The following is a 24,221-nucleotide window of genomic DNA, read 5'->3' as shown; positions in this document are numbered from 1 at the left end:
AGACCCTAAATATGGGGAGGGTGGGAGGGTGATCCGATGCACGAAGCGCTAAGAGGAAGCTTGACACAACATGCAGCGGTATAAATAGGTCCCCGGCTGCAAATTCTCTCAACCACATTGGCCAGAATTGCCCCAACAACCGAGGGCCCCAATCAGGTTGTTGTGGCTATCCAAACGCCCCCAGCCACACAAACGTTGAGGTCAGTCTTGGTGATTTCACCGCAACACATGCCCTCCGTGATGAAGACACAATTTATTTAACACGGGCATTAATTTCATTTGGGTCTACCTTGAATATAATTTAATTGGATGCAACTCTACAGGTTGGTTACAGTAGACTCACAGCTTCTACAAGGGTTACATTCCGAGGGTTTGTGCATAACTCACAAATCACAAATAAACAGGGCAACCCCAGAACCACCTGCACACATCAAACAGGCCTTGCTGTGTCTCACACAAGGTGGAGAGTTTTTAAACTCTCTGCCTACCTCCCACAAGGTTGGATGGCCCTGGCAAGACCTTGTGTAGGCTTCTAGAGCCCAAGCAAGACCTTCCCCAGGGTCCAGTAAGCAAGGCAGAGAGCTTAAAAGCTCCACGCCAGGAAACTCTGGCACATCAGGAGCTTTTAAGCTCTCCACCTTGCCCGAGTTTAATTTGTGTGATGTAAACTGACCAGTTGCCAAGTATGCAGAGCTGTGATTGTGCAAGTTAAATGCACACAACCTGCTAGTCTACTGTATTATATTTACAGTATTTATAGCAGTTTTCTGGGTGACTCCCAAAGATAAAATGATAGAATACAATATTTAACATAGTTACCAGTAGGTAGCCATGTTGGTCTGACGTAGTCGGAACAAAATAAAAAAAATTCCTTCCAGTAGCACCTTAGAGACCAACTAAGTTTGTCGTTGGTATGAGCTTTCGTGTGCATACACACGAAAGCTCATACCAATGACAAACTCAGTTGGTCTCTAAGGTGCTACTGAAAAGAATATTTAACATATTAACACAAGTGGAGCATTAAAAATTCCCAGAAGAGAGAGTCCTAAAACCAAAATACCTAACAACAAAAAGAAGGCACCAGATGAACTTTTCTAGGGAGGCTGTTCCAAAGCAGAGGCCCATCACTAGAAAGCTCTGACTCTAGTAGTCACATACAACATTTCATACAAACATACCCCTCAAAAATGAACTTCCTCTTATATATATTTCTCAGGGGAAGGGCAAAAGAGGGAACATGTTCATACAGACCATAGTGGTATTCATAAGATTCCAACTGCTCTTCACCTGCTCACCCAGGGAGTATGCAATATTTACGTACTACAAAAATGCCAAGATGGACAAAGATTTTGCTGACAAAGATAATTTTCTGAGAAAGATAAGGAAATTAACCGAAAAATGTAGCTTTCTCTAACAGGATTTTCACATGTTAATCAGGGTTTCTGCAAGTATCAGAAACAGAACCAAAGACACAAACTAGAGATCAATGGTAAATGCAATCTAAACTCCCCTCCTCTGGGACTCTGGAGTATCATCCCCTACTCATGGCTGCAGAAGTTTTTTTTGGGGGGGCAGCAGGAAGTTTTGGCCTGATTCCACTGAATGGCAGCTGTGGGACCGGATCAGGATGCAGTGAATAAACCACCAGCATGTGCTTCCTGCCCAGCTAAACGTTCAGAGGGTTGAAGTTGTTGCCCACAAAGTGAAATACCACTTCACCGATGGCAGACAGCAGGAGAGCAACTTTGCCAACAGAGCTAAGTGAAGGGAGAGACTGCAAACACAGCATAAGGGGAATTTAGATTGCCCTGGAAAATGTGTCTTTGTATATTTGTATTTTATGACTCTCATATTCGTGTTATATAGAAAAGCATATTTTGATAGGAAATATATCTGGCGATTGCAGTGCAGAGCCTGGAACAGACACATTCCATATACAATTTCAGTTCCCCTGAAGTCACATCAAAATTATTCACCCCTGTGTCTAATTAGAAAAAAATCCATATAAGGATACAGAATTTCCTATGGCATATAATCTATTCTCTCTATTCCTATTTAAATACAGCAGACCAAATCAAAAGAGTAGCATCCTCAAAAGAAGAAGAAGGAAGGAAGGGGAAATGGGGAATTTTTATTATTCCTGAAAATGTCATTTGTTTTCCCTTCATTTTGTTTGGGGCTTAATCTACACTGTTATTTAAAACGACTATCTGAATATTCAGATACAAGAATGCTTTCCAAATTACCACCAGAAAAAGGTAAGGACTGAAGAAGGTCACATTAAAACTGGGATAAATCACTACTGTTGTGTGCAAGTTTGCTTTCCTCTGCAGTATAGCTGTTTAACAAACACAAATTCAAGTACCCTGGAGCATGAATAGATCTTTGGCTTTGGCCTTGTATTGTTCTGTAATATATTTATATACATACATATACATATACATATATATATATATAGTTTTATAAAGGTTGTTACACAGCTAGAGTCTTTAACAACTGAAAATTGCAAGTCCAATAAATAATGTATTAAACATTTTGTTTTCATTTTAGTTGACTCAGCAAGATGGTTTTCCAGGTAAATCATATGCAAAAGCGTTGAATTAGAAGGACACGTGCTCTTGATTTTGAGTTTCTGCAGGGCAATGTACTGTTAGAGCACAGGGACATAGCTTGTCATCAAACAATGTATCACCATATATCCAATGCCTTTTTGAATAAACATGATTGTACATGTAAAGATGCAACTCATCCCATTTCCATGGGATTCAGAAATTATTTATGCCTTGCTTCAAATGAAATAAATTGTAGCTTTCAAGAACTATAACTGTTTTCAGAGATGGTAAATACTGTGAAAATCTACAATAACATTTTATTTTATTTTGAAGAAACAGAAAGGGCTCCTCAGGTCCAAAGTAGATATGATGCTAAACACATCAATGAAAGTTCTGCGTATATTTTTATTATTATTCATTCTAAAATGGTTTGGGTATCTCTGTTATCCCCTCCTCAGTTTCTGCACATTTCCACATCATTTTGCTTATTTTTTTTTTAAGTCCTCTTCAAAATGAGTCAGCATTTTACTGCACATTTCTCCTAATATATCCGTTTCTATATGCATTTGGTAAGCAATTGTCCTTAATGGATTTTTGTGTTATATTTGCCAATATATTCACCCTTGATCTGGCATATATTTCCATACAATTTTTGTTGCATCACAAAATATGAAGAAACACAAATTTCAGAGGATAGTTCTTTTCTTCTTTCCCAGCAGGGCTGCCTTTCTTAGAAAGAAACTCCAGGCACTTCAGATAAACCTAAACAGGAACAGCAGAGCGGAGAGCCATGCTTACTCCTAGGCCATTAGGTTGAAAATGGCTTCCTCCTTCCACTCGCATCTATAGGAAGTTTCTTCAACAAGTTCTTCCTCTAGACCAGGCATCCCCAAACTTCAGCCCTCCAGATGTTTTGGACTACAATTCCCAACTTCCCCAACCACTGGTCCTGTTAGCTAGGGATCATGGGAGTTGTAGGTCAAAACATCTGGAGGGCCGCAGTTTGGGGATGCCTGCTCTAGACCTATAATTATCTACATACAGGTCTTGCTTTCGGAACACTCCCTATGTGAAAATTCACATAGTACCCAAACTTTACTATACACACTGCAGATTCAGTTATCCAAACAGAGAACATTTTTTTACTTCCTTGTTTGTCTTTTGCTGGTTGGCTGAGGAACTGTAGTGATCTGTACTTCAGTAAGGTTTCCCTGGGGTTTCTTTTTGTTTGGTGGGTGGGTCAAAATTCTGCGTAACACATTTGAAATTTCCCTATGGGACTCAATGGAAATCGCCAGCTTGTTATTTGTATGCTCGCCTAACAAACCATTTCCAGGGAACGGAAAGTGTGTATATATCATTTGCATTTTTGTTTGCATATTGTTCTGGGAACTGTGAATTAGGTATGTTATGAACCAATTTTTTCCCTCTGTCCCTCAAAGGGAGAGATCAGGATCTGGTCTGTGACATGTGGGATTAGCCCTTTTCTGCCCTGCAACATGTATCAATATATGTGAAACCAGGTATGAAGGTTAGGACAGCAGTCACGGAGAGAAACTTAAGCGACACAGAGGGAAGCCAGGTTAAGAGAACATCTACCAGAAAGTGACTCAACACAAGAGAGAGAGAGAGAGAGAGAGAGAGAGAGAGAGAGAGAGAGGTGGGGGGAGAGGGAGAGGGAGAGGGAGAGCAGTAGGGAGTTGAAAGAATGCTTGTTTAAATAAAGTTAGTTGTTTTCATAGAATTGTAGCGTTGGAAGGAACCATGAGGATCTAGTCCAACTGCCCCTACTTGATTCTCAATGATAATTAACACCATTTGAAACACCACAGTAATCAGAGCCAAGCCAATACATTTCAGCACCTAAAGTGGACCCCAAATTGGCCCCTCTCTGCACCAGGGAAGAAGGGGATCAGGATAGATATACATCAGGGACAAGGTGGGGATATGGGGAGAAAGAAAGATCAACATTTGGATCTGCTGCCACAGCTAGAGCCTGACTTGGTCACCTCTCCTCTCCTCATAGGCGGGCCACCGCTTACAGCAGTAATTAAAATCTCAAGTCTCTCAAAATTACAACAGTGGTACCTCGGTTTAAGTACACAATTGGTTCCAAAGGTCTGTACTTAACCTGAAGCGAACTTTCCCATTGAAAATAATGGAAAGTGGATTAATCATTCCAGACGGGTCCGCAGAGTACTCAACCTGAAGCATACTTAACCCGAAGTATAATTGGTTCTGGAAGTCTGTACTTAACCTGAAGCGTACTTAACCTGAAGGGAATTTTCCCATTGAAAGTAATGGAAAGTGGATTAATCCGTTCCAGACGGGTACACGGTGTACTTAAACTGAAAGTACTCAAACCGAAGCGTACTTAAACCAAGGTATGACTGTACTAGCCTGAGCAGGCAAATTCTCATTGGTGCCATGCCTAGCCAATTCATAAGATTTATACTGCCAAATAATTGCAAAGGCCAATGTTACACACTCCTATCCCCTTTGTGCCCAAAGGTGGCCCTGAGATGTGAGTTCACATTTTTCTAGAAAGGAATGTGCAGGCTAAATCTGAGCCTTAGTCCATAAGGTTCCCAGTTCAATTACTGAAGTTTCTGTCGGCAGTTACATATAGGTTTGTCAAATTTTAATGCAATTTTGTAATTATGTAGGTTCTAATCTAAACAGACTCCATCTTATGGCGGGCATAGAGTTTAAATCTAAATATCTTTTCCCATAATTCATGCAGTAGATGTTCATGTGTGATCTAGACAATGGAAACAAAAGAACTGAAAGTGCACTGCTTATTCCCCATCAATCATTCCATGCCCCCCAAAGCCATCCATAAAACATTAGCTTTTCTTGACCAAATTACATCCTTTTCGGTTATTCGTTTGACATATTGACAGTAAAATGAATCAGAACAAGCACTAGACTTTCATGTTTAAAGTTATGCTACAATAACAGTATGTTTTTCAGTCAAAACCTAGCACATTCCTTTCAATTAACCAAATTTATGATGCATTAGATTTCCAGGAGAAATCTAAACGATGGGAGAGCGGGCAGGAAAAAAAAAAACCAGAACAAAATAAGCTTTGTGCTTCATGCATCCTTTGTTGCCAGCAGCTTCCATTTTACTTTCTATATTCAAATCCCACATTATGCTCAATAATTTACATAACAAGGAGAAACAAACAGGTTGCTTGCCAGCCACAGGTATGCACAGGTCCTGTCCTCTGAGATAATGTACATGATGTGCTTTGAACATGTTCAATGCACCATATAAATGAGAAGAAGTATAACAACATCAACAACAACCCGACCAGCATATGTTCACTGCAGGAAAGAGCCAACTAATCCCAGCTTCTCCCAGTGCATGCCAAATCAGCGTGCCATCGCATGACACTCTGCCTGTACCAAAAGCTGCGGGCAGTAGCACAACAGCTGTTGGCAGTTGACACAGATTGGCTTATTCCAACAGCTGCTGTGTATTCAAGTGCTTATGAGGATAGTCCCTAATTCTCAGGACAAATATTGTAACATGGGAAGGTTTAAAAATGCACCAACTCGTGGAAGAACTCACGGCTAACTCATGAACTGACTTATTTGTAACAGGTAACCATGGAAGACTCGCTTAAAATGGCAGACTCCAAGGGAATAACTGCACCTTTTTCTAGTTACAGGTAGGTAGCCATGTTGGTCTGCTGTAGTCAAAACAAAATAAAATCCTTCCAGTAGCACCTTAGAAACCTACTAAGTTTGTCATTGGTCTGAGCTTTCGTGTACATGCACACTTCTCTAAGGTCCTACTGGAAGGAATTTTTTTTTATTTTGTTACACCTTTTTCTGGCAAGGAGGGCATCCAGAAGAACCATGTATTCGTGACATAGGCTTTGCGGTGAAGACCTCTTTTGTGTCTGCGATAGAACCACTGATTGAGAGCTCAGAATGCTTGCTTTCCCCCACCTCTCCATCACCTCTAGGTCAGGGTGATGTATTGATACATCGCCCAGGACTTGTTCCTTTCTCAGCTGCCTGCACGGGCAAGTGGCTCATTTAAACTTCTCTGCTGAAGGGCACGCAGCTGCCTGCCCCTCTGAGGAGAAGTCTAATGGATCCCCTGCCTCCGGATCTTTCTTATTATTTTGGCGCTAGCTTCTTTAAGGACCTCTTTGACTGAAAAGCAAGATTGAAAGTATCTCAAATAAAACCTTTCCCTGGTGAGGGTTTTGTTAAAATAAGATGATGGAAGGATTGTAGCACAGCAAGGGCAACAACAGGGCTCTGGTTTGTGTGCTAGTTGACTTGGTGACCAGTCCTTCAAAGTTGCCAAAGCTATTAGGCAGCCTATTGTGTATTAAGTTCAAGGCCATATACAATACCTTGCAAGATGACACTGCCAGTTTAAGATGATCCAGACCTCACACACTTAGCATAATCTATAGAATCATCCTGCAAGCTTTGCACAAACTAATCATGAGGAATATACCAGGAGCAGCACCCCCACCCTCGTCGTTCAGCCTGGACACTGAGATCTGGCTCTGAGGGCCTTCTGGCGGGTCTCTCATTGAGAGAAGTGAGGTTACAGGGAACCAGGAAGAGGGCCTTCTTGATAGTGGCACCCACCCTGTGGAACACCCTCCCATCATCTATCTGCCTTTTAGAATACATTTGAATGGAGGTTTTTAATGTTTTTTTAATAAACATTTTTATTAGATTTTCCAATTTAAATATCTAATCCATTTTCAAATTATATAAATTATACAAATATCAATTAAACAATTAATCCAAATCTTCTGCCAAATTATACAAATTTAAATTTGACTTCCCATGCTTCAGACTCAGAAAGCCTAGTCCTCTTATAGTCACTACCTCCTAATCTTATCCAATAGTCTATTAAAATCCTTCTATCTTCTTTCAAGCCCCTGAGTTTTTCGAGCAAGCAAGTTTGACCAAACCATATATATTCCTGTGTGGATTTTTGCCTATGATTCCTCCGTAAATTAGCACTGTCTCTTCACACGCTAGTATCTTGCCAAGTCCGTACAGAAATCCAAAAATCCTTCTCACAGCCAGCAGCAGCCATCATCGAGCAGTCCCCATAAATCAAATCTTTAATCCTCTGTGATGTTTTCTCCAGGTCGCTCCAGATCGCTACTCACTATAGCCTTTTCAGGGGTGATTTGCCAGATCAGAAATATAAACACACATCTAATTTCTTATTTATGGCTCTCTCCCCCTTTGACTGATATTGTAGCCGGCTTTGTCTCCAGTATGGCAGAATCTAAATTATAGCTGCGTCATAACTCAAAAGTTTCTTGACAGGTTTCCAGCATGGAAATGAGATTGCTTCTCTTTGATGCCCATATTTTGAGGAACCACATTCCAAGCGAATCCAAGAGTACATACTTTGATTATTTATATTTTCAATTCACACAGTTTATATATTTTTAAAAAACCATATTAATTCAATAAATTTCCCACTTTCCGATCTTGCTTGCTTTATAAATGTTGTTTACGGTTCTTCAGGCAGGAGTTTTGTTAAGTGAATTGTAAAACACAGTAAAGCAAAATTATAAAGTTCTCACTCCCCCCTTCAGCTCCGTCACATACCATTTCTTCTTGGTTACATTCCTCTGTTATCTTTTGTTTTTGTGGCTGAGCTTAGCAGTATAAATCTTATTTCCTTGTCTGAAGCATGTCCATGACTTATATCCAATCTTTCTCTTGTCATGGAGCCTGTTTTCGCTCGTAGAGATGGTGTCCGGGGGATCTAGACTCCCTCAGGGGCTTTCCATCCAGTGCCCCCAGCCTCTACCTCCTTCCGAAGTCAAAGCTGGTAGTGGGCAACTGCGGATGAGACTGCATCTTCCCGTACCCCGGGAAGACTTCGGGAGGCTGCATACTCCCCTTTACAGCCTCTTAAATTACCCCGTGGGAGATGGAAAGATTGTATTTTCAGCCATCTTCTACGGTGATCCAAGCGGAAGTGGGTTTTTAATGTTTGAGGGTTTTGTGCTTTAATACTTTGTTAGAAGCCACCCAGAGTGGCAAGGGCAATTCAGTCAGTTGGGCAGCAAATAACAACAAACAACAAACAACAACAACAAATACAACAAATACAAATACACACAGGCATTCTGGAAGTGACCTTTGTTAGCAAAGGTCCTTTGGACAATGTTGGACTAGTAATACAGTGGTACCTCTACTTACGAATTTAATGTGTTCTGAATGCACATTTGTAAGTCGAAAAAAATGTAAGTCAAATCCCATAGGAATGCATTGGGAGAAAAAAAATCGTAAGTAGAAGCAACCCTATCTAAAAATTTGTAAGTAGAAAAAATCCTATCTAAACAGCATCCAAGATGGCGGACGGAGCTCCATTTGTAAGTAGAAACATTCGTAAGTAGAGTTATTCGTAAGTAGAGGTACCACTGTAGTTGGATCCTATTGATGTCTGCTTCTCTTCCTCTTTCTGCAACTGCTAAACACCTGACAGCTGGCAAGTTACATTTGACTTCCAGGATCAAAGGTCTTGCTCTACTAAAGTATTTAAATTGGGGAAGGAATAAGTTAACATTTGTAAAAAAATGTGTCTAATTGCAATTTTGGCTTATTAGTGAGCTTCATAATTTGATGATTAATTTAATCTAAAATGTGGAACTAAGGATGGCTCTTTCTAGGTAGGAAGGATATAGAAAAAAATAGGAAACTACCATTTCCAGGATACCGTATAGTTCAGGTCCGTATAGTTAAAGCTATGGTTTTCCCAGTAGTGATGTATGGAAGTGAGAGCTGGACCATAAAGAAGGCTGATCGCCGAAGAATTGATGCTTTTGAATTATGGTGCTGGAGGAGACTCTTGAGAGTCCCATGGACTGCTAGAAGATCAAACCTATCCATTCTTAAGGAAATCAGCCCTGAGTGCTCACTGGAAGGACAGATCCTGAAGCTGAGGCTCCAATACTTTGGCCACCTCATGAGAAGAGAAGACTCCCTGGAAAAGACCCTGATGTTGGGAAAGATTGAGGGCACTAGGAGAAGGGGACGACAGAGGACAAGATGGTTGGACAGTGTTCTCGAAGCTACGAACATGAGTTTGACCAAACTACGGGAGGCAGTGCAAGACAGGAGTGCCTGGCGTGCTATGGTCCATGGGGTCACGAAGAGTCGGACACGACTAAACGACTAAACAACAACATTCCAGGATACCATTGCTGTTTTCTAAAGTTAACATTTTGGTGAGCATAGGCAACCAGACAGTCAGGAGGAAGCTGCCTCCAGCTTTTTATGACCCAGTTTATGAAGAAATTTAAGTCAGAGCTATAGAAATAACTCAAGCAAGAGATACTTTTTAAAACCCACTGGTTGATGCTATTTTTTTTATTTATTTATTTGCTGAGCTGTTAGCTTGGAAGTTGAATTCAGCATTCATACTCATTGTTACACCTTTTTTCTTTGTACTTGCTAACTTGTTTGTAGTAGAAATTAACCTAGCAGCTTCATTCCAGTTTGTACTTTCTTAAAAAAGTGGGGATTTCAGAAGCTCAAGGGACTTTTGTTTCTACATCCCATCCAATGTAAAATCTGAAGCAGTGACTCACTGTAGTAAGAACTGTGTGCTCTAAAAGGCACCTGGAATTTCTATACTCCCAGATATTGGGGGAGCGAATGAGAAAAATTATTAAGTAATATGGGAATGGATATTTGTGCTTGTGTACGTCCATCCATGTCTGTGTGAAATATAACCTAAAATGTATGTGTCAATTCCTACAATTCCTCATGAATTCCTTCTTGCACTACAAATAATTATGGAGTTGCATAATAAACACATAGTGAATGTGTGGGTTTATTTCTCATATACTTTTTTCATTAGAGAATCCATTTTGTGTTGGCCTCGGAACAGCTCCCTTTATGGGACAGATGTTGAATTTGTCCTAGGCATGGATCCAAAAGAGGAAATGTAGGATCTCTGCCCACAAAGTATCTGCAGAAAATGAAATGACTAAGCTAACAGCAAAAGAATATGTAGACAAGAATTTAATTAGATATTACAGGCGTAATACAAAGAGCAGTGAAATGAAATCAAATAAAAAAAAATTCTCAGCATAAAACATTGCTGCATTTGATAAACGGAGAAAATGCTTCCCATTTACATGCAGGCAAAACATTGCCCATTAAGCATTCTTCAAGAAGCAGTAGGGCAATGTAAAGCTCTTACATATTCTGTAACCAACTAGATAAATTTAATCCAAGCCAAAGAAGTGTTTCAGTTCAATCCCTGACCTATCCTGGTAGGGCTGAGAAATACTGGAACCCTGAAGCCCTGGAGAACTGCTGTCAGACAGCGTACAATACTGAACTAAACAGACCAATGACCTGACTTCAACACTAAAGCAGCTTCCTATGTCACAGCAGTGTCAGCAAGATGGAAGGGAGCGAGCAGCAGAGCCAAGGGGAATCTCTTCTCCCAACATTCCCCACTGCAATGTTCCAAGTCCCTAGACAGGTTTCGCTTTCATCCTCTCACCTTATTCTAGTACATTATTGCCCTTGTCCCTAATGCAACAACCAAACTAGAAAGCACAGGCTGACACGCATTCTGAAGATTGTTGTCTCTAACTTTTAACATCAGAAGGTTAAATATTATTCTAAGTCTGTTCAGCACACACTAGAAATGTGCAAACGTTATTATTATTTTTACCAATGGAAATTTTATTCTTAGACTTGTGTCTCTTTGTAGCTTATTCATTTGGTTTCCTTTGAAAATGAAACGGCTGCCCTTGAAAACAAGGGAACGGTTCAGGGATATTACCATGAGACATTGATGGTTAGCCAATAAATCAGATTGCAATGTAGTAATCTCTGTTGCTGGATTTTAACCTCTCCATGCATTGGAACAGAGTGTCTCTAAGCCTATCATGTACAGTTCAATTCTCCAAAAAAGGAAATAAAACCCCCACTCCTTGTTAGTAGATGTGCTATTGAAAATTAAGGCAAAGGTAAAGGGTAAAGGGACCCCTGACCATTAGGTCCAGTCGCAGATGACTCTGGGGTTGCGACGCTCATCTTGCTTTACTGGCCGAGGGAGCCAGCATACAGCTTCCGGGTCATGTGGCCAACATGACTAAGCCGCTTCTGGCAAACCAGAGCACCGCATGGAAACGCCATTTACCTTCCCGCTGTAGGTAATTTATCTACTTGCACTTTGACGTGCTTTCGAACTGCTAGGTTGGCAGGAGCAGGGACCAAGCAATGGGAGCTCACCCTGTCACGGGGATTCAAACCGCCAACCTTCTGATTGGCAAGCCCTAGGCTCTGTGGTTTAGATCACAGCGCCACCCGCGTCCCTAGGCAGCATGCTTAAAAACAACACCTGAGACATTATTAACTAGGCAGAAAAATACCTGCAGCTCATATAATCTATCTGTTCAAAAATTGAAATAGCTCCAACAGCAAGCATTAATTAGAAATAAATAATTTGATTGCTAGTATCATCCATTACAGAGGGACCCAGGTGGCGCTGTGGTTAAATCACTGAGCCTAGGGCTTGCTGATCAGAAGGTCGGCGGTTCGAATCCCTGTGACGGGGTGAGCTCCCGTTGCTTGGTCCCAGCTCCTGCCAACCTAGCAGTTCGAAAGCACCTCAAAATGCAAGTAGATAAATAGGAACCGCTACAGCGGGAAGGTAAACGGCGTTTCCATGTGCTGCTCTGGTTTGCCAGAAGCGGCTTTGTCATGCTGGCCACATGACCTGGAAGCTGTACGCCGGCTCCCTCAGCCAATAAAGCGAGATGAGCGCGCAACCCCAGAGTCGGTCACGACTGGACCTAATGGTCAGGGGTCCCTTTACCTTTACCTATCATCCATTACAGTGCTATATGTTGTATCCACCTGGACTCAGGAGACAGCAGGTCAGATATCTGCCCAGTCAATGTAGCTTATTCTAAATCCCAATTCCTTATCTGTGAAATGGCCGTGGTGTTGAGACAATGAAATACTACTGATTTGATGTCTGGATTCCATAAAACTGTTTCTCCAACTTCTCTAATAGCTGCATTTTTAAAATTCCAAATTAAGTTTTCTGTGACAAGCTTCACTCTTGCACACCGAAAGGTTTACCATGTGAGAGTAAAAAATACTTGCCTCATAGCAGCCCACCCCATGTTTCTGAACTATGGCACTAGTCTAAACATGCATCCTGATGTGAAGAAGGGAAGCCCAGAGCAAATTTGCAAAGAACAGACTCAGCTGAGGCTGGAATAATTATGCTGTCTGTAGGTTTGCAGTTTAAGTGCTTGAACGATTCAGTTATCCCTAGGATAGGATCATTGGAAGGAGGAAAGCAGGACTATAACCAGCCTCTCTTGTTAATTTATGCTGCCACATGTCAAATAAATGAACAGGAATCAGGGATTCCTTTTCCCTCATAACAAACAAAAACCTCTGTAACCAGATTGCTGACCATATGTGTTTGTTTCTATTTAGTATTTTCGAACTCTTTGTGCTTGAAATGATTCTGTTGAATGATAGACAGTTTTAAATAATAATGTTTTTGCTTACTCTGTCACCCCAGCACAACAAACTCCCTTCAAAAAAAAGAAGAAATTTTTGTATTTAGGAGAAATGCATTGGAAAGTGTGGAATGAATAATTATTAATAGTAAGACACATAAATACCCCACCAGACAAATCTGGATGAATTCTTATTGTCATATAACCCTCCCTAAGTAAGAAAGCATGATGCTAAATGAAGACCATATATAATCTAACCATGGCATAACATTTAAGCAAGTAAATCAGGACAAATGCTCAATAAACAGGTCATCTGAATGAGCCCTAAGTCCTTTAAGCTTCCTGACCTTCGATCTGTATATGAAAAACTGAATTCCCCCCCCCCCCCATTACAGTGGTACCTCGGTTTAAGTACACAATTGGTTCCGGAAGTCTGTACTTAACCTGAAGCGTACTTAACCTGAAGCAAACTTTCCCATTGAAAGTAATGGAAAGTGGATTAATCCGTTCCAGATGGGTCCGCGGAGTACTTAAACTGAAAGTACTCAAACCGAAGCGTACTTAAACCAAGGTATGACTGTATATTTAAACTTTTTGTACTGTAGCTGTTGTGATCATTCCTTGTCATGCTTCTGTAGGGGTTGACATTTGTTTTTATTCTCATGCCTGCATCAGAACTATAATTCTATCATCTTATTAAGAAAGTTTCCCTTAATTATAATTATCTCTCTGTAGGGGGGAAAAAATGCAACAGCTGCATCTATTCTGGGAACGGCTCCCCAGACAATGTAATTAAGTTAGATTGGTCGGGAGCTGTCTGTCTAGTTTTGCAAGATGCTAAACATTACTAGTATCTTAATTTCATATGTTTATAATGGGATTGGATCAACTACTGTTGGGTGGGTGAACCAGCAAGTAAGCAATAAAAGTTGCTACTGCCCTAAGCCACACTTTGGAACTTAGTGGAATATGCCAAGGACAACACAAAAAACCACAAAATATATCCCAGCTGGAATTGTGACCAGCCAATATTTGCATTTAGGCAGAGAGAGAAACGCTCTGTGATTCCTTCAAAGTGCACTTCCAGTGGAAATCTGGCACACATAATAAATGCAGATATCAAGTGAGAGGTGGTGTTTTGGCCCAGTGTGGCACTGGGCAATGCAGAGGGTGGATGCTGTCACCTGGCCGAATTATGAAGAGGCTCCTCCATCTGCTGTGTGGGACGATGGGAAAAGCCTGCAAAATTTAAGTTCAATCTACCTAATAAGGGGCACAATCGGGGCATATATACTGGCCACAGGTTGACTATTATTAATATTAATAAATACATTAATCACTATTACTATTGCTAATTATTATAAGACTGTTGATAAATATTGATTATTGTAATCAATCAAGTTGCAATCATTCAATCCCCATGTCATTTGTCTTGACATTATTTCTCCATTGCATACCCCATCCCCAAATGGCTAGGGCTCTGTGGCCGTGGTCTTGCAACTGCTGCCCCCAATGGCTGTTAGTGGCTGTTAGTTTCAAGTGAAAAATTTGTACAAGATATGAAAATGGTGCCAACGGGAGACTTCTTCCTAATGCTAACAGCAATTTCAGAGGAAGATTTTTTTTTTAGGCCAAAGTGTAAAAAGTTAAGCCCACCCCCCTTTGTGTCTGCTATCTGGAGAAACCAGGAATTGAACTTGGGGCCTTGCGCATGCAAAGCAGAAGCTCTACCAATGAACTAAGGTCCTTCCATTAAAAAAGCCTTGCTGGAAAGTCCATCTACCCCAACTTAATGATTCCCTGGTAAGCCCACAAGCCAAGCACAAATGATATAAAAGAACAGCATGGCATGTTCATGCTCTATTAATTGACCACACTTTCTAATAGTGAGTGCAAGCTGGAGAGTGCCAGCAGGACTGCAGTCAAAATAGGGCCACTGAAAAAAACAAAAGTGACATTATCGGCATGCTCAAGGGAAATCTTATGCAGGGAGGGGCTAGGAGGGTGTGTGTGAGGAACAAGACAGGACCTTAAGGGTTCTAGGCAGAACCTAGCAGAATCCTGAATTTAGTGGCTTTTCAGGCGGGCTAACTGCTGGAGGAGACTCTTGAGAGTCCTATGGACTGCAAGAAGATCAAACCTATCTATTTTGAAGGAAATCAGCCCTGAGTGCTCACTGGAAGAACAGATCCTGAAGCTGAGGCTCCAATACTTTGGCCACCTCTTGAGAAGAGAAGACTCCCTGGAAAAGACCCTGATGTTGGGAAAGATGGAGGGCACAAGGAGAAGGGGACGACAGAGGACGAGATGGTTGGACAGTGTTCTTGAAGCTACCAACATGAGTCTGACCAAGCTGTGGGAGGCAGTGGAAGACAGGAGTGCCTGGCATGCTCTGGTCCATGGGGTCACGAAGAGTTGGACACGACTAAATGTCTAAACAACAACAACAAACTGTCAAAAATGTTTCAGCTGGTCTGGTCAGTAAAATAATGGTGGGCTAATCCTACTTTGAGGCATTTTCACATGCAGTTTGTTACGGTGGTGAAGTCATCTATTTTATGTCGACTCAAAAGACAAACATGGTGATACAATTGTAAGAGTGGTTTCTCATGACGATGTTGAAAACACTTCATGAAACCCATGAAGTGGGTTCTTCAATTATACTATGCAAAAATCATATTGTTCATTTTCAACAACTCCTCACGTGACCAGCTCCCCGTGATAATATTCTGAATGTAATTCCAAAAAGAAGAAGAAGAAGAAGAAGAAGAAGAAGAAGAAGAAGAAGAAGAAGAAGAAGAAGAAGAAGAAGAAGAAGGTTTGCCAGGAGAATAGTCACGAGCGCTGACAATGAACAAAGTGCAAATATTTAAGCATGGCTGGCATTATGCTGGATTTAGGATTGTCTTTGATCTCTATTATTCAAGAAATTTCTTCCTTATTTGACACCACACACACACACACACACACACACACACACACACACAACTAACACCATTCTTTTAAGTCAGAATATGCAGTATGTAAATAAAGTTTAAGACAGAAGCTCAATGCTATTATTGTCTGGACAAAACTCTATAACCTTATTACTTGTTTTTTGTTTTTTAATAGGAGCTGTCTCCTAAAGTGAAATAACATATTGGTTTTAGCCTTTGATATAGAGTATCCTGTGCATATATAATCACCATAGCTATTAGATGAACCTCCATACTATTATGAAAGGATAAAAAGTATTAACATGCTGAATCTAATTAACAAATCTCTGCTAATTAAGTTTTGTCGATCCATTTCCCCCCGGCATATGGAGAGGTGCTTTGGAATAACCAATCACATCAGTCTAATTCCACAATATGAGTGACAAGCTTGGGGAAGAATGCTTCTTCAATCTGCTATTTGAAATTAGCAATTATTAAATTAGCATTTTAATTCTTTACTTTTATATTATAGTTTGCACTTTGGTAATAGAAGCATTTCCATCTTTGTATGTTTATTCTGTTCAGTTATTTAAACATAAATCTTCTTCCATCTGAAGGGGGCGGGAAATGAGCAAAACAAAGACCAGGTCTTTTTTTTCAAGTGTCAGATTAACTATACAGAATTGTTGTAGGAAAGGCAAATGAAGATTTAGTAACCTGACTGATTAATATTGTTTTTATGTTATTTGTGTTACCCCATTAAGGGCAGAAATGGATTCTAGTATTAAAATAATTGAGCTACTGATAGGTCTAAACAATTTAGCAGCATGAACAACCACAGATAAATCTGAATCTTTTCATTGCTGCTAATTAACTCACTTAAGTGGTAGCAGAAATTATTATTGATGTACACACTCATTAAAACTGAAACAGTTTAAAATACCTTGAGCTGTACAATGGCTGTAACACCTATGATCTCTATCTACATTGGAATGATTCCAGTGAATTTACTCGCTCTTACAATGTGGGTCTTCAGGTTACAGTGGTACCTCAGGTTACAGACGCTTCAGGTTACAGACTCCGCTAACCCAGAAATAGTTAAGAACTTTGCTTCAGGATGAGAACAGAAATTGTGCGGTGGCGGCGCGGTGGCGGCAGGAAGCCCCATTAGCTAAAGTGTTAAGAACAGGTTAAGAACAGTTTCAGGTTAAGAACAGACCTCCAGAACGAATTAGGTTCTTAAGCCGAGGTACCACTGTACTTATTAGAGAAAAAACGTCAGGTCAATTCACAAGGGCAGGTTCACTGCTAAATGACTGAAAATTCAAGTGATGTCTTGCAATGAGTGGCACAGTTATAGATCAAGCACTGCAGATAGAGTGTTGATATCACTTCAAAATACTGTATAATACTTTCCAGTAGAAAAAATTCATCTGAAAGTCATTGAGAGGTGTGATAGGTAAAAACACAGGAAGTGGAACCGTTAGTTTATCTGGCCCAGCCAACACACTGACAGTGGCTCTCCAAGGACTCAGTCAACAGTCTTTCCCAGCCTTTCTAGTTCAGATTCTTTTGAAACTAGAAATGCTATAGATTTAATCAGGGACCATACGTATGGGCTATACCACTGAACTACAGGTCAGCCCCTTTAATATTGTATTTTAATCTGTATTTTAATTAATTGTTTTTTTATGTTTTATTGTAATTTTATTGGTGTTAGCCGCCCTGAACCCAGTTTTGACATATAAAAAATAAAAAATATTATTATTATAATTATTGAAGGAACAGGTGTGCAGCCTGAGAGTCATTTTGTCCATGGAGGCGCAGGTCAATTCTGTGTCCAGGGTAGCTGTTTATCAGCTCCATCTGGCATGCCGGCTGAGACCTTACCTGCCCACAGACTGTCTCGCCAGAGTGGAGCATGCTCTGGTTACCTCTTGCTTGGACTACTGCAATGCACTCTATGTTGGGCTACCTTTGAAGGTGACCTGGAAACTGCAACTAATCCAGAATGTGGCAGCTAGACTGGTGACTGGGAGCGGCCACCAAGACCACATAAAACCGGTCTTGAAAGACCTACATTGGCTCCCAGTACATTTTCGAGCACAATTCAAAGTGTTGGTGCTGACCTTTAAAGCCCTAAACAGCCTTGGTCCAGTATACCTGAAGGAGTTTCTTCACCTCCCTCATTCTACCTGGACACTGAGGTCCAGCACCGAGGGCCTTCTGGCCGTTCCCTCGCTGTGAGAAGCCAAGTTACAAGGAACCAGGCAGAGGACCTTCTCGGTAGTGGCACCCGCCCTGTGGAACGCCCTCTCACCAGATGCCAAAGAGAACAACAACTACCAGACTTTTAGAAGACATAGTATCATAGAATAGTATCATAGAGTTGGAAGAGACCACAAGGGCCATCCAGTCCAACCCCCTGCCAAGCAGGAAACACCATCAAAGCATTCTTGACATATGCCTGTCAAGCCTCTGCTTAAAGACCTCCAAAGAAGGAGACTCCACCACACTCCTTGGCAGCAAATTCCACTGCCGAACAGCTCTTACTGTCAGGAAGGTCTTCAGACACCTGAAGGTAACCCTGTTTAGGGAAGCTTTTAATGTTTGATGGACTACTGTATTTTAATACAAATTTTAATACATTTTGGGCAACCAAAATGGTCAAAGGCCTGGAAACGATGCCTTATGAGGAACGGCTTAGGGAGCTGGGTATGTTTAGCCTGGAGAAGAGAAGGTTAAGGGGTGATATGATAGCCATGTTCAAATATATGAAAGGATGTCATATGGAGGAAGGAGAAGGATTGTTTTCTGTTGCTCCAGAGAAGCGGACACGGAGCAATGGATTAAAACTTCAAGAAAGAAGATTCCACCTAAACATTAGGAAGAACTTCCTGACAGTAAGAGCTGTTCGGCAGTGGAATTTGCTACCAAGGAGTGTGGTGGAGTCTCCTTCTTTGGAGATCTTTAAGCAGAGGCTTGACAGCCATATGTCAAGAATGCTTTGATGGTGTTTCCTGCTTGGCAGGGGGTTGGACTGGATGGCCCTCATGGTCTCTTCCAACTCTATGATTCTAATATTTTGTTGGAAGCCGCCCAGAGGAGCTGGAGAAACCAAGCTAGATGGTTACAGGTAGGTAGCCGTGTTGGTCTGGATCGAAGTAAAATAAAAAAATTCCTTCAGTAGCACCTTAAAGACCAACTAAGTTTTTATTTTGGTATGAGCTTTCGTGTGCATGCACACGAAAAACTTAGTTGGTCTTTAAGGTGCTACTGAAGGAATTTTTTTATTTTACAAGCTAGATGGGCGAGGTATAAATAATGTATTTATTATTATTATTATTATTATTATTATTATTATTATTATTATTATTATTATTATTATGCATTGCATTGCATTGCATTTCTGGGAAGAGAAGGAGGGACTATTGCACCAAATTTCACCTGAAGGCAAAAAAAAACCCCTACAACAGTTTCTTGGGAGTGGGACTAAATATTAGCAGAAGCTGTAGGAAGACATCTTTCTTTTACACACCTACACATAAATTATGTTTTGCTGCCATCTGTTAACAGCAGAAACCCTGTGCCACCATTTTGCATCTTCCACACTGCATATGAACAAAAGAAGAGTCTCTTGGATCAGACAAATGGCCCCTCTAGTCACAGCAGTCAACCAGACACCTGTGAAAAGCCTGCAAGCAGGATATGAATGCAATATCACTCTCTGCACTTGTGATTTCCAACAACAGTTATTCAGAGGCACACTGCCTCTCTCAGTGGAGATAGAATACAGCCATCATGGATAGGATTCAACCATGCTTTACTCAGAGCTGACCCACTGAAATTAATGAACATGACTAAGTTAGGTCCATTATTTTCTGTAGGTCTATTCTTAACATAGTTGAATAATGCCCAGGCTGGACCTAGACACACCAATGAAGCATTGTAAATTCATACAAGGAAATCCGGTAGGGAAAAACGGGACTCTACAGCGCCATCTGTTGTCATGGTGCTGTATCGCATATACAACACTTATAAAATGCTTTTTCTTTGCCAATCTAGCTGAGTCCCCAGTGCCATTTCAAGGAATTGGGCAGGGAGTGACTGCCACAAAAGAATGGTGGATTATTTTTGAAGAAAATTCAGCAAAGTGGCCTTTTTATGTACAGGGGAAGGGGAAAATAAATAAAAATTAAAATTACCAGAAAAAGTTAAATTTTAAAGTGGTTGTGCTGTAAGTAACTGGCTTAGCACCAATGACAATAGTAACTCTAACTAGTGGGCATAACTCATAGTGTAGCCAAGGACATTTTTCCCTACTAAAACTAAAACGAACTTTCATTTTTCCTGGAGGTTTTTATAGCAGAGATATGGAACTATTTTTATATTACAATTGCCATTAGGAATAACAAAATGTGCTGGATTGGCTACTTATGACATGTTTTGTTTTTGTTTTTAAAAAGGCAGTCTGTCACTGAGACAATGGACTAACTTCTTAACCCACGTTTCCCTTTTGAATTATTTTTCAAATGTATTATTTAGTAAAATCCCACTCTGTATGTACCGGTAACACCCTGAAAAACTAGTGGTACATTGAAACCCCTCTGCAACTCCTGGAGGTAATCCAGCGCAAGATTGATAAACACAGCACAGGTGAGTAATCAATCATAATTGATATTCCCTGTTTGAGAAGTGAAACCAATGTTTACCACAGCTGGGTAATATCTGTGCCACAGAGTGTAAGATAGAATTATTTTATCTTAAAAACAAATCCCTAAAACACACACACACAGAAGACTAGCATAGCCTTTGCCAACCATCTCACATGGAGCAAGTTGGAGAAGACGTTCGACACAGATCTGAGACAATCTAACTGTGCTTTTAGAGTTAATGACATAATTAAGATCTGTCCTAAGTACTTAGCACTGCAAGGGAAAGAAAGGGAATCCAACCTTGAACTATACAATAGCCGAGTACAAATTGTACATTTTCAGTGTAGGAGCATCTGCCATGTTGAGTGGCCTCCTTTTAGAAATACGGTACATTGCCCTCTGCTTTGTGTTTTGGGCATATGCTAAAGACTTTCCTGTTCACCCAAGAATTCCCCGAATTGCTGACATTGTTTAGTGCTCTTGCTTTCTCACTGTGGAGATTAGACAGTGTGCAGTACTACAGCATTTTATTTTATTTTATTGCTTTCTGTTTTTATTATTCATCGTACGGTATTATCATGTGCACACCGCTTGGGTAACTTAAACTGATCAGCAATACATACATGTTTCTAAATACAGGCAAATATATTTCTGAACTTGTAGGCATCTACCTGTAATTTTATCTCCTGTCTTTAAAATATGCCTCTGATGCAAACAGTAAGGGCCCCTATAGCAGCGTTTTAAGAAACTGCTCACGTGAATTTTGGGAATTACGAAACAGTTCTCATTCTTAGAAACCCTCAGACCATGATCACACAAAGAAAGCTGTACACCAAGGATGGGAAAACTTTTTTTCACCTCAATGGCCCCATTTCTTCCTGGACATCCTTTTGGGGGGCCACATCATGCTATTGGTGGGCAAGGCCAGAAGCAACAGATGTGACTCTTTTTACAGCAATCTACATTCTAGCCATAAAAAGTATATGCACACACCATAGCGGTCAACTTCCCCCCCTTTTTAAAGGGAAAATCCCTTATCCTGAATAGGATTCCTCGTGAGAAAAGTTGACAGCTATGGCACACACCTCCACCATCCTCTGTCCCTGCTAACAAGAGGCGCCATCATAAATCACTGACACATTCTAGCCAGGCAAAAACACTGAGAGAGAGTGTGGAGCAGGGGCAGTAAGACTTGTGTGGGCTGGGAGCCACATATCCTGAGGAAAATACCATGGACCAACTACATAGGCCTGGGGGGGGGTGTGGTCACCTTTAGCCTGAAGACCTGAGGTTCCCCATCCCTTCTTTAAAATGTGATTTGCTATTTGGGTGGTTGAGGAAGATACCAAATTCTGCCCCACCACTCCCCTTTGGTGTCCAAAAAGCTAGTTTTAGCTTCTTTTATTTTAAGTGATTCTTGTTTGCTCCATTGGATCAGCAAAAGAGAGTACTGAGAAAGGCAATCCCATTAGCAGTTGTCTGATAATTAAGTTTTAGAAATCTGTCGGGGTGTTGCTTTGTTTTTGTTTTGCTTTTTTTTTGCCAAGCATATGGAGGTGTTTTGCATCCTGTAATACATTAGGCTGGTGGTAATAAAAACAGTTCACCCCAAACACCACAATTCAGGATTGCTGAACACACACATATAGAAAATGTGCACTGAGTTGTATTTGAGTAACTGACCATTTTTAGGGTGAAATAAGATGTGATAGAGGAGGTATGTGATCAAATCAGCACAAGTCTTTTTCTTTGGTTAAAAGCACCCCAGAAAACTTTAGCTTGGATAAAGACCATTTTGCAGTTCTGCATGATGAGAGGTGGGCTGAAATTTGCCAGATACCTGCTTCAGATCTGTTTCAGGAGTCACGATTCAACCCACAAAACCACTCAGGAAATGAAGGGGCTTACAATTGCAGTATGTGTGTGCCTTTACTGGCAACTTTTGTAATACAGCAGCAGCAGAGTTGGCTGCTGGTAGCTTTATTTGTTGTTATATGATTTCTTACCCACTCTTCACCATAAGGTTCCAGAGCAGGTTGCAACAATGAAAAAATACAATACTGAGATAAGTAAAAATACCACATCTTCCCGTGTATAAGACTATATTTCCCCCCAATTTTTAAAGGTTAAAATTGGGGGTAGTCTTATACATGGAATGTTTAAATTTTTATTTCTTAATTTTGGACTCAAAAAACAGGAGTCGTCTTATACATGGGGGTGTTTTATAGATGGAAAAATACGGAAAGTTGCAATGTGAAAAATGGGATGTCTCTATCCTAAAGTGTCCCTATCAAGTAGGAATAATGGCAGCCAGAGCTCTTGTGTTGCAACTGCACCACCAAAGCAGATGATGCTGGATGTAAGGGGCTGGGCTTACAGGGAACAGCCACCCCCCCATCAAATCCAGCTCTTCTAATGGCTCGGACAACAGCGGAAGGACAGGAGACAGGAAGGAGGAAGTGAGCGGAGCGGGCCGGGGTTCAGGCAGCATACAAGAGGCAGCCTGTGATACCAGCAAGGAAGGAGGGGCCAGCAGAGTTCCCAATTCTTTCAAATTCACCCCGGAACTGAGGCGATCAGCAGCTCGCAAACGCAGGGGGAGGAGATATGGGGTCCCCAAACTACTCTGCTGGGGGAGGAGCCGAAAAGCGCCTTTGGGAGAATCTGATAGTACTGAGCAGACATGTTTTCATGAAGCTCTTGCCTTGTAAATAGTTTTCACAATAAAAGCACTAAAGACAAGATGGTTTGGAGTGTCGTTGCTCGAGGGTAGCCAGCAACCGCCCTGACAGTGTTGTTTTTTGCTTTGTTAATGCAAGAAAGAAGAACTAGGGCAAGGTAAAAATCTTCCCTGCAACAACTAATTTCACGCACCCTTAATTATTTTGCCCCTCTGTTTTAACTTTGATTAGGTGATTTGAGAAAAATGACCCATATGCACACAAATAGGACAAGCAGGCGAAGGGAAACAAAAGGATACCAGCCTAGACAGGGCCAGCCCAACCATGAGGCAACATGATGTTACCCTCTCAATTGATAGGATGCACAGGGGAAGCCAATATGTTCTCCAATAAATGCATCACCTACTGCAGCTGCCACAGAAATCAAACATTGTGCTCTGCCTCTCTTGACTTTCCAGCTTGCTGCTTTACTTCTAGGTCACATCACAGCCAAATTCACAGCTAAAATTCTGGCTTTTGTCCTTCTTAAAACCCACCCATTTGCCATCTTGCACAGAGCCCCCTTAATCCTCACTTCTCTTAATGGCACATCACCAAGGCAATTCCTGGAGTTCAGGAAGCTAGCCTGGCTTGATGAGCTTTTAACAATTGTTGGATCCAGAGATTATAGAGGTCTGGCACCCACAAACTCATAACACATTGTTTAAGGAATATTTAGCTAATGTGAATAAGCTTCACCGGATTTCCCCAAGTGGTATTGATCACACAGTTCCAATTTACACAAGAAATCAGAATTCAAGGCAATAGCTCTGCACAAATGAAACAACATTCGGGATTTCAAGGGAAGTTAGAGGCACTTCAGTAAGATCTGTAACATTTTCTCAGAGGCAATTTTGCAGAAGTTAACATA

At 41.0% G+C, this 24,221-nt stretch overlaps 1 protein-coding gene across 1 annotated transcript in view; it reads right to left on the bottom strand.

Annotated features, from left to right (window-relative positions):
* Nucleotides 1-24,221, bottom strand: part of CSMD3 (CUB and Sushi multiple domains 3) — a 584,303-nt gene that overhangs the window by 361,270 nt on the left and 198,812 nt on the right. The gene's annotated exons all lie outside the window — the stretch shown is intronic.

This window comes from Zootoca vivipara, chromosome 8, assembly GCF_963506605.1.
Source record: "Zootoca vivipara chromosome 8, rZooViv1.1, whole genome shotgun sequence".
In the NCBI taxonomy this organism is placed as follows: domain Eukaryota; kingdom Metazoa; phylum Chordata; class Lepidosauria; order Squamata; family Lacertidae; genus Zootoca; species Zootoca vivipara.
This window is presented reverse-complemented; position numbering and strand designations above follow the sequence as displayed.